Source organism: Lissotriton helveticus, chromosome 9, assembly GCF_964261635.1.
Source record: "Lissotriton helveticus chromosome 9, aLisHel1.1, whole genome shotgun sequence".
NCBI classification, from domain to species: Eukaryota; Metazoa; Chordata; class Amphibia; order Caudata; family Salamandridae; genus Lissotriton; species Lissotriton helveticus.
The window spans coordinates 1,255,519,199-1,255,531,221 of NC_136070.1; the positions used below are offsets into that span (position 1 = coordinate 1,255,519,199).

The following is a 12,023-nucleotide window of genomic DNA, read 5'->3' on the forward strand; positions in this document are numbered from 1 at the left end:
CAGCTATACACATAACTTTACTTTTAGTAATGTTAATCTTCATATGATGAGCCACAGCAAACGTATAAAGAGCATTAAGCCGATTTGCGAGTCCTTTAGGGGTTAGATCCAGAATAAGGACATCGTCGGCGTACATCAGGCAAGATATAGGGGACCCCCCGACCACCGGGGCGATGCCCTCTCTGGAAGACAGGGCAGCGGGTAGGTCAACCGTGTACAGGGAAAACAAGAGGGGGGCCAACAAACAGCCTTGTTTAAGGCCATTCAAAGAAGGAATTATATCCGATAATCCCCTTTCGCCCCCCATCAGGACCCTACACCAGGTCTCTGTATGTAGAGCCCGCACCAGCTCCAACAGGTAGGATGGAAGACCAAGCACTGCCAATTTTCTCCACAGCGTTCCGCGGTCCACTTTATCGAACGCTGTGGAGAAATCGATAAAGGCAGCATACACCACCCCACCTCTCACCTGAACATACTTATCAGTAACCACATGAAGGGCAGTAAGGTTGTCTAACGTACCGTGGTCCCTACGAAAGCCAGTCTGTTCTAGCGGCAGGATATTATTCTCCTCTACCCAACCGGAGAGGGCTTTTAGTAGACATTTCGCAAACACCTTTCCGATGGAGTCGAGGAGAGCAATCAAACGATAATTACTGGGGCTATCCCTAACTCCCTTCTTAAAAATAGGGACCAAGATACTTCCCCTCCAAGAAGCAGGTACCATTTTCGTCATAAAACATGCTTTAAACAGGGGAAACAGGATTTTACTCCACCTTACAGGATCAGACTTCAGGACCGTCATAGGGAGTTCATCGGGTCCCATTGCCCCGGAGACCCGCATGCTTTTTATCGCTATCTCAATTTCCTTCTCGGCGGGGTAATAAGTAAGACCCACGGGAGTAACACTAATGGCGATATCATTGCCTAAGTTAACACCAGTGGCAATATCGTCACTTAAGATCCCATTCCCTGCATAGAGATCCCGAATATAGGAAATCCAGACCTCTTCCGCTATAGGGATAGGGGAGGGGCCTAGTCTAGAACCACACCCCTTACCAATTATTGTCCAGAAATCTCTGATCCTGCCGTGGACAACTGATTCCCTCAGATTAATCCATACATTGTCCTCCTTTACTTTTTTTAATTTTAGCTGAAATCTGCTTCTCTTTCTTTTTAGCCTTGATATTTCTTTTCCACGATCGATAACTCTATCAAGATATTGTTTGCGAACCAATTTGTTTATTTCCTTATTCAGGCTACGCAATATGCTCGGGACCGCTACCCTATTTCTAGGTCGAAAAGTTTTTTTAGCATAAAAAGTAATATTACGTACAAATTCTTCAAAATAAGCTATTTCATTCCCATGCCACTCATTTAAAATTAATAGGGTATCATCTAGAAGATCCTGTACCCCATTAATGGCAGTGGGATTCCAATAGCACCTTCCCGAAGAGGCGTGAAAAGCGACATCACTACCCTTAAGAGACCAAGGTGCGATTGTCAGAGGCTTTAAGGAAATAGTAACAAGCAATATACTATGGTCGCTCAAAGGAGTAAATATTATCTTAAAGTCCTGAATAAGAGGAAACAAACCATAGTCCGCAATAGCATAATCCAAGATAGAGGACCCAAACGGAGACTTGTGAGTAAATTTTGCAGGCACGTCAGACGGAAATCTCCCATTTAATATAAGTCCATCGACGGCCTCTAATTCATTTAGCAAAATCTTCCCTCTTTTGTTTGTCACTAATTTATCAGGGAAGAGAGCTTGCGGGACAAAATACGCCTCTTCTTTAGGTTTATTCCTGAATAAATCCAGGCTAAAATTGGAAATTTTGCAATTCAAGTCTCCTACCAACAAAATGTCCGGAGGGGATGGGACATTTTTAATTAGATCAATGTATCGAAATACCTGCTTTAAAATCACGTTAAAACACTCTTCCGGAGGAATATAAACATTCACAATTACAATAGGGGACTTTATCCCGTTATTAAACAAATTGTCGATGGTTATGGCATGGAAAAGTTTACTAGAATCCATGTGATGGGTGAATTTCCAGTGCAATTTATTAGATAATAAGCAAGCAATCCCTCCCCTGGCGTGACCTTTCTTAGAGGGGACGGCGGGGACTTCCAAAACATAATAATCCATTAGAGACCTTCAGCGTATCAATACACCACGTTTCCTGTAGGCAGATCACATTTGCTCCAAGAGAAAATAGCAACTCAAACTTCTCTGGGCTACTGTGAATCCCTGCAGCGTTCCAGGAGATAATATTTAGAGGGGTGTTAAAGATGCTGAAACAATCTTGGATCATCTTTTGATTTAGTGGATAAGGCACTGTGCAGCCAGTTCCACCGATTACTGTCCTCTACCAGGGAGGAGTTCTGAGTCAGCGGGAGAGGCTTCGCTTGTGAAACCGAGCGTTTTCCCTTAGCTACCCAAATCTTCAGGTCTCTAAGAGGAGAGGCTACCCCATTTTGTTCCTCCCTTCTAGATACCTCCCCGAAAGACGGGTTTATATTACCAGGGTTAAAGATCGGAAGAATATCAATGCCTGTACGTTGGAAGTTCTCAGCTTGCTGTAGTATCAAATTTACAATAATAGGGGAATAAAATGTCACCCTTATACTCGTTACCTTGACTTCACCAAACAGGGAGACTAACTCAATATCCCTAGTTTGGATGTGATGGAGACTATCAATCTCACTAAAACGCTTAAGAAGCCAAGCTCTGTTTAAGGGCAAGTCAACGTCAAATAAAGGTAAAAAGTCTAACACAAGGGTTTCAACTGGAGCGTTTAAAGTTGTTAGAGGACGATCCGGGAAATGGCGAGCTCCATTCCCTGAAGCTACACGGAACGGAGAGGCCAGAGGATTAAGAGACCCAGATGGATTTTGAATTGAAACTTCAGTCATTGATGGTGGGAAGAGACTGGTAGGAGGGCCCCCCATTTGAGGGATGGATTCCAAAGACATTGGGGGACACAAATCACTTTCTACCTTAAAAAAAGGTACTAATGGGTAAGTTCCGTTCAATATCAATATCTGCCTTTCCAGATATAGAAAATGGCTCCAGATCAATCACTTCATTCTCCAGTGCAGAGACTGAATTTTGAAAAATTATCCGACGCTGCCTTTTCTTCCTATATTTACGAGTTGGTTTCCTTTTATTCCCCTTATTGCTTCTAAATTTCACATTTTTTGCCTTAGCCTCATCTTTACCATCGGTGGATTCTTTTTTATTTTCCGACACGAAGATGGGAAATAGGTCTTGAACCACTTTAGGGTCAGAAATGGATTTATTTTCCTCCATTATCACAAGAACTGAGTTATTTATACAGTTCGGCACTGCAGTTAAGGGGATGGCTGCAGTATGTGGTATCAAAACCGATGTCCCAGCTTTCGTGTCCAGTTCCACTGAAGCCACATTTTTGTCCTCCCTCGGCCGACTATGTTCGGTCATGGGGGGAACATTCCTCAAATCCAGTGACTTTTGTAACAGTGTCTTCAGTATTTGGGTGACGGATTCCAAAATACAATCCGAATTACCAACAAATTTCCCCAAAAGAGATAAAATAGAGGCTAGTAATTGTTCCAAGGCAATCATGGATTCAGAAATAGGTTTTTCACATGCTTCCAGTGGACGGCAGATGCCAGAAAGATTAAGGCCCGGGGTCCCGGAAGCGACTAGCAAATCGGACATATCCTGATCATTCAGTGAGGGGGTACTGCTATACAACATTAAACCAGATGGGGTAGCACCCCCTGGGGATTTATTAGGGGCCAGGGACTCCCTTTTCGCTATGTCTACATACCGGCCGCAAAGTTCATGATCAATGAATAATGCGGATAAATCACCATCCAGCTTATCCTTCAACGGGGTTTGAGACATAGATGGAAGATTCGTAGATTCCCTCTCATGTGCTAAGGAAGTGAGTTTGCTTTCCCCATTCCCTTCGAAGAAAACAGGGGAAGAAGACACCACTGGCACAGGTTGTTGTAGTGCGAGCTGAGAGGAAGAAAGCGGCAGGCATGTACTAGGTTGCATATGGACCTCCTGGGCCGAGGCGCAGGGGGCATTTTTAGAGCGTAAATTAGCGTTCTTAGGAGAGGGCAAATCCCAAAGCTCATACAGATGGCATTGACCCTTAAGGGGGGGATTATTTACCGATTTGTTTCTCGTGCGAATAGTTTCATTATTTGCACTAGGGAGACCACCCACTTCCCTTCCTGAACGGAGTTTCTTAGACATCTTTTCGACAATCAGTCCACAAATTTATGTTGTAACGATGAATTTCCTCCGGGTGAGTGAATAAAAAAATTAATACAATATACCACAATAATAAAACCAGTCCTGGAGATGCGACAGAGGCTGCCCGAAAATAAAGTCCGAGGAAGCTACCAGTCGAATTAGATGGATGGTTTCTTCCGCAGACAGTCAGGCGTATCTCCAGTAGGAGAAAGGATCAATCACTTTTAATACAAAATACAAGCGATGAAAGTAACCGGGCCCAGCCCAGCCTACCTCGGCCACTGAGGGCCACAGAGGGCCCGCCCTTTGCCCGGGCTTAACCCGGCGTCCCGCAAGCGTCCCGCTTGACGTGGAGGGCGTGTCCTAAATAGGAGGAGCAAGGGGCGGGAAGAGACACCAGGTGCGCTCCGGTCTTCACGCGCTGAAGCCTGGGTCTCGCAGTCCCAGCCCCTGTCTAACAGCCTCAAGTACAATCAATACGAGTGCCACTTAGCTCCTTTTTCCTCCGCTGGAGCAGGCAACACAAAGCACAGCACAGTCACGGCAGGCAAGAACAGCTGCGAGCGGCTCCCGCGGAGCGGGGGCCGCGAGATGTAAATACTCGAGGCAGCAAATCAGGGCGGAGCAGGCAGCCAGCAAACAGGGCGGAGCAGGGGCGGGAAGAGACACCAGGTGCGCTCCGGTCTTCACGCGCTGAAGCCTGGGTCTCGCAGTCCCAGCCCCTGTCTAACAGCCTCAAGTACAATCAATACGAGTGCCACTTAGCTCCTTTTTCCTCCGCTGGAGCAGGCAACACAAAGCACAGCACAGTCACGGCAGGCAAGAACAGCTGCGAGCGGCACCTATTTTCATATTCCCGTCCTGCCTGCCCACAGGCGCTACCTGCAATTTACGGTAGGCAAAGAGCACTTTCAGTTCACCGTGCTCTTCTTTGGACTTACCAGCGCCCCTCGGGTGTTCACGAAAGTGGGCACAGCTCATCTGCGCAGATCAGGGGTTTCAGTCTTACCCTATTTTGACGACTGGCTGTTGAAGGCGTGCGCACCCCAGGCAGTTGTCTCCCACCTCCAGACTACGGCCGACCACCTACATTTGCTGGGGTTCTCCATCAACACGTCGAAGTCGCACCTGATTCCCTCAAAGAAGCTCCTTTTAATCAGGGTGGTTCTGGACTTTGCGCAATTTTGGGTTTATCCTCCCGAGCAGCGAGTCCGGGATATTCAGGCTATGATTCCGATCTTTCAACCTCTGTCCCAGGTTTCGGTCAGGATGACCTTCGGCTACTGGGTCTGATGGCCTCCTGCATCCTGCTGGTGGATCATGCCACATGGCATATGCAGGCTCTGCAGTGTGACCTGAAGTTCCAGTGGGCACAGCATCAAGGCAACCTGTCCGATCACGTCCAGATCTCGGAGGGCAGTGCACGGCAATTGTAGTGGTGGCTCATGAATCGCGATTGGGTCAATGGCAGATCCCTCTCCCTTCCCCAACCGGAACATACAGTTGTGACGGACGTGTCCCTTCTGGGATGGGGCGGCCACATGGAGGAGGTGGAGATCAGAGGCCTATGGTCTCCGGCGGAGTCCAAGCTCCACATCAACCTTCTGCAGCTTCGGGCGATCTGACTTGCCCTGAAGGCATTCCTTCCTTCTGTCATGGGGAGAGTAGTGCAGGTGTTCACCGACAGCACCACCGCCATGTGGTACTGCAACAAACAGGGCGGGTGGGGTCGTGGACCCTTTGCCAAGAGGCTCTTCGCCACTGGGCTTGGCTGGAACATGGTGGTTCAATACCTGGCAGGTTCTTTGAACGCCAGGGCGGATGAACTCAGCCGCTGGTGCTTGATGGATCACGAATGGCATCTGAAGTCGGATGTGGGCAAGGTCTCTTTCATCAATGGGGAAAGCCTTGGTTACAGCTATTCGCCACCGAAGAGAACGCGCAATGTTATCAGTTCTGCGCGTTGGAATTTCCAAGGCGGCACTCGCTCGGCGACGCTTTTCGTCGCAAGTGGAGTTGCGGTCTGTTGTACACCTTTCCGCCTATACCACTTCTGCCCAGAGTGCTAAAGAAGATCAGGCGCGATCAGGCCCAAGTGATCCTTGTGGCTCCGGACTGGGCTCGAAGCATATGGTATCCAGAGCTACTCAGTATGAGCATCGATCCACTGATCCGTCTGCATCTACGGGAGGATCTTCTGTCGCAGCAGCAGGGGATGGTCTTCCACCCGAACCTGTCCAGTCTCCACCTCCTTCCCTGGAAATTGAGCGGCAGCAGTTGACGTCTTTCGACTTGCCTCCCTATGTCTGTAATGTTATCTTGGCAGCCAGGCGTCCCTCCACTAAGACTGTATATGCCTGCAAGTGGAATAAGTCTGTAGCATGGTGCACAGCAAAGGCGGGGGAACCCCTTTCTGCCCCTCTTTCAGAGGTTTTTTTCTTCTCTCTTTGGCCCAGCAGGGCTCTGCTCTGGGCACTATCAAGGGCTATCTCTCGGCCATTTCCGCCTTTTAAAGGCTTCCAGATCAGCCTTCCCTTTTCAAGTACCCTGTTGTAAATAGATTCTTGAAAGGCATCACACACATGTTTCCTCCTATTCTTTTCGTGATGCCTCAGTGGGACTTGAATCTAGTTCTTACTTTTCTGATGTGTGCTCCCTTTGAGCCACTTCACAATTCGTCTTCTCACTCTAAGGACTGCTTTCCTGGTTGCCATCACCTCTGCCAGAAGAGTGAGTGAGCTCCAGGCTCTTTCTTCTAGGCCTCCTTTTCTCTCTGTCCATCCGGACAAAGTTGTTATAAGGATTTGTCATTCTTTTCTGCCAAATGTTGTCCCTGCTTTTCACATCGGGCAGACCATCACTTTGCCCACCTTCTTTCCGCCTCCACATCCCTCAAAAGAAGATGAGAGGCTCCACCGTCTGGACCGAAAAATGTGCGCTCTCTTTCTATCTGGACCGCACACAACAGTTCCGGGTGGATGACCAGATCTTTGTTGGCTACGTGGGCGCCAAGAAAAGTCGGGCAGTGCACAGGTGGACCATCTCTCGGTGGGTTGTTCTGTGCATAAAGACTTGTTACTCCTTGGCTAAACATGAGCATCCGGTGGGGTTGCTCTCAGACTCAGGGCGACGGCAGCCACCACTGCGCTGGAACGGGGAGTTCCCTTGCAAGACATCTGTCAGGCAGCTACGTGGGCCTCTCTGCACACATTTACCAAGCACTACTGCCTGGACAGCCAAGTCCGGAGAGACGGCTTCTTTGGCAGTTCCGTTCTCAGGACTTTCTGGTGTAATCTTGGTTCACAAACCCACCTTCGGGGATGGTATTGCTGGGGTATCTATTCTAAGGTAAGGAATCTATCACTACGTGTTTCTTTCAGATGTAGAAGTTACTTACCTTCGGTAACAATATATCTGTAAGAAACATTAGTAGTGATAGATTCCTTACCGCCCACCCATCCTCCCCGTTCTGCGAACTGATTTCTAGGGTTAAGGTCATTCCTTTCAGGGCCCTAGTTTAATGTCACCAGTGGTCAGTTTCTTGCATGGCTCTGCGTTCCTGGCGCAGAAAGTTGTGTACTGAACTAATGTTAGCGCGCATGGGCACGCCTAAGTAACTCCGGCGACGGTTCAGCACCGATGACGCACGTGGAGCCGCACGACAACGCCTACCGACGCGCAGGGTTACTACTCACGAAAAACTTTCCGAACCCAGTATGACGCCTGGGGGTAATTCTAAGGTAAGGAATCTATCACTACTAATGTTTCTTACAGATATATCGTTACAGAAGGCATGTAACCTGTGCCTCTGGGTCAGGGTTATGCTCATTACCCACAGAATGTGGTCAAATAGGTGGTGTAGTCGCCCTAGTGGTAGGTAGCCCATTGGTACACCCAAAACCTGAAAGGAATACATAGCCACTGAAGGAACCTGGAACATAGATGGCAACAAAAATACGAACAAGCTGAACTAACCAAGTTCAAAGTTGCTCTTGGAAATTACCATCAACAAATCAAAGCGGCCAAGAAACCATACTTTACCAAAATACTTAAACTGGCCAAAACAAACCAAAAAACTATCTTTAAGATAGTCAACTTCTTCACCAATCCCACATCCCTTAAACAAGAGATCCCCCATCACGGTCTCTTTATGACCGCATGGCAGACTATTTTGAACAAAAGGTCCAGTCACTACAACAAGACTTCCCAGTACCCCCGATACCCCCCACAAACGTTAATATTGATTAAGGAAACAACAGACCATCCCTTCGAGCTTTTCAAGCTATTAGCTAGGACCAAACTTGCTTAGCCACCCTTGCTGTAAAATCAGGTTCTCCATTTGACCCTAACCCACCCGTAATCCTACATGCTATGATAGACACTGTTAATCCAGTCAACAACATAATAAATGCCCCCTGTCACTAGCTGAAGTTTCCAATGAATGGAAACTTGCAGCAGTCAAACCTCTCCAAAACAAACAACTTGGCGCTCCCACCACCCTCACCAATCTTCGACCCATCTCTGAAAAACTAGTTAACTCTCAGCTCTTGACTTACCTAGATAGAGCAAATATCTTACAACCCAATCAATCAAGTTTCAGGCCTCAGCACTCTACGAATCAGCCCTCCGGTATACTGCTAAATTCCTTAAAGCCGCCCTTGACCAGGGAAAGAATGCTATGTTGGTCTTCACATGTCATACTCTTGGACTATCTCGAATCCTGCAGTATCTCTCATCTCGCCCTGGCCTGGCTAAAATCGTTCCTACAAAACCGTAGAAAAATGACCATCCTTGGACAATATCAGTCAGCAGAAAAACCTCTGCTCTCTGGGGTCCCACAATGGTCCATCCTCAGCCCAGTGCGTTTTAATGTCTATATGGCCCCACTGATTAGTCTGGTATAGTCCTTCAACATCGAGACTATCTCATATGCGGACGACACACAACTAATCCTGGTCTTAGATAAAGATACCACACTGGCGGAGGAAAATCTCCGTCAATGCCTCGCAGCGTTTTTTCATTGGATGAAAGCCAACCACCTAAAATATAATTCAGAAAAATCAGAAATCATGCCACTGGGCAAAGGGAATACGTTTTCTCACAGTCTATGGTGTCTTTCTGACACGCGTTCTCCCCCCAACACAGTAATAGTAGCCAGAAATCTGAGGGTCAAATTTGACTCAGCACTATCCTTCCACCAGCAATCCTTAGTAGTGGCTGGTACCTGCTTCCACCATAAAATCACTTAAAAAGTTCTTTAATTGACTTCCCAGTACGGCGAGACAGGCAGTCGCAGTGGCATTGATCACATCCAGGCTGGACTACTGCAACAGCCTCTATGCAGGAGCAAACAAATCGGTCCTACATAAACTACAGATGGTACAACACGCAACAGCCCGACTAGTACTAAGATGGCCTAGGAAGTCATCAGCAGCTGCTGCACTGGAAGCACTACATTGGCTACCAATCCAAAAAAGAATTTTGTTCAAGATCCTGATAATTACCTTTAGAATCTTTCATTCCTCAGGCCCCACTACCTTCGGCCTAGATTTGCCCGCTCTGTACCACACCGTACTTTCAGTTCATCTAGCACAAATTTACTAAAACCCCTAGCCTTCAGATGTGTCTCTAAAGGGAGGAAATCAATTGCAGAGCTGGGATCCAAGGCCTGGAACCAACTTTCCAACAACCTTTGCTTCATCCAATCAGAAACACTCTTCGGGAAGGCCCTGAAAACCTCTATTTTATGGCCCCAGATGCACTATGCAGAGCGCTCATCTAATACCATCTCTCTAGCCTTAGTTACCCTGTCTGTCAGGGTGATCCGCTTAGCACCATGATGCTCCTCAGAGTAATAGCTGCGCTCTACACATTCCATTTAACATAACATAACATTGGCTACTAAGTGTACTCCTCTAAACACCCCTAAATTGAGTATTTGGTTGTCCGCCCAATACTAGGTCCTCATTTTCGACTTCCTGGGAAAGGAAGAGGAAAAACAAGACAACGCCACGAGAACCAAGGATTTGCACAGAAATGGCACTAAATCATGCCTTGCTACTTGCTCCCTAGCAATTGCAGAGAACCGACTTGTCTGACGGCTGTGCATCCTGCCCAACACTTCTAGGACTGTCCAACACCTCAACAACCAGCTATCATCTCCCCTGGGGTGGTGGAGTCATCCCCATGCCCCAGCAGGCACTGACTGCATCTGTCCAGTTCACAGTGTTGCTGGCCATCTACCAACTAAGGAAGCAATATTTCAGGAGTAGGTCTCATGGCTCTAGGATGTCAGCCCCATCTCTCAGCTGAGTTGTGAGATACTAGACCCTCCAGGAGCTCCTCTGCACCAATACACTGAGCACCAGGGCACTTGCACTAGCCGCGTTGAGCCCAAACACCACCGCTTTGGAAACCTTCATGCACATTGGAAAACATCAGTACAGAAGAGACCCACAACCAGAGCAGCCCTGCAGTTTATTTTCACTCCCCTATGCAGAGAGACTAACAACCGTGGGATCCCTGAACACCAACGGCCAGCCAAGCAAGACCATCTGCACCCGAGCTCCACAACCAGAGTCCGGGACTCCTAACTTCGTCCCCTTGGCATAGGGATCCCCACGACCTGATCCCCCCTTTGGGTTCATCCAGACTTGCCCCCCTTGCTTCAAGTCCCATTGCATTGACTTCATCGGTATAGTGCTCATGGCTGCCATCTGTACCAGTGCCTTTTCACCCGGACACACCAGTTCTGGTAAAAAGAAACTGCTGCTGGTACTTTGCATTTTGGCCCCCAGCACCGTAAGTTATAAAGGGCACGTCTGAACTCCGTTTGTAAGTACCTCTTTAATATCCATTAGATAACATTGTAGCGTTCGAGGCTCATGCTTTAAAACGGATTCAAGCTATTTTTCTAATTCCTTCTAAAATCGATATCTCCGCTTCCACTTAATTTATTTTAAAAATCTTGGTGTCTAAATTATTATAAAAATCTGCTTTATTTTTATAAATTTGTCTTGTATTTCCTATTGAGTGTGCGAACCATTGACTGTGTGTGTACCACAAATGCTTTACACTTTCGTCTGATAAGCCTAAACTGCTCAACGACACTACCACAAATAGAGCACTTGGGATTAATAAAGTAAGCCCTGTAAGCCAGTAAAGGTTGTCTGGGCTTTTTGCATGGTGTGTCCTTACATTGGCAGTACTGCAAATAAAACCAGCTTTCTACTACCACGATGTTAATCCAGAAGGAATTATGAACACAATCCAGAATCAATGCATCTCTGTACCCCAGTAAATCCACACAGAAAGAGCGACTTCATCAGGAATCAGGGCCTCTCCCTAGAGGTAAGAAATCCTTGCAGTATCAGGCCATCCAACAGAAAAAAAAATTGTAGGCACGGCTAGTACCACCAGTGGAACCTGAACCTCCATTCTGATCAGAAATCTCCATTCAGTATCTTGACCAACACACATTGATAAAGCCTGTAAACAGGGACCCAAACAGACTTCACAAGCACCTGAGTTGCCCTGCGTCTAATGGATAAATCAGAAAGTTCAATAGTATGTTTTTGCTTGTTTTTAGATGATCAAGGCTTGGTTTGATTAAGAAACAAAAACAATTCACTTTAACATCAGAATTTAGCATGGTACAAATGTCCAGTATTACTTCTTCAATGTCCTTTTGAAATTTGAAACACACACACAGAAGCTGCATCTCTAACTGCTCTCTTTGTCTGGCACTCTCACTACACAAATGTGG

At 47.1% G+C, this 12,023-nt stretch overlaps 1 protein-coding gene across 1 annotated transcript in view; it reads left to right on the forward strand.

The window, feature by feature from the left end:
* Positions 1 to 12,023, forward strand: part of LOC144783414 (E3 ubiquitin-protein ligase rnf213-alpha-like) — a 2,376,820-nt gene that overhangs the window by 2,196,506 nt on the left and 168,291 nt on the right. The window lies entirely within an intron of this gene.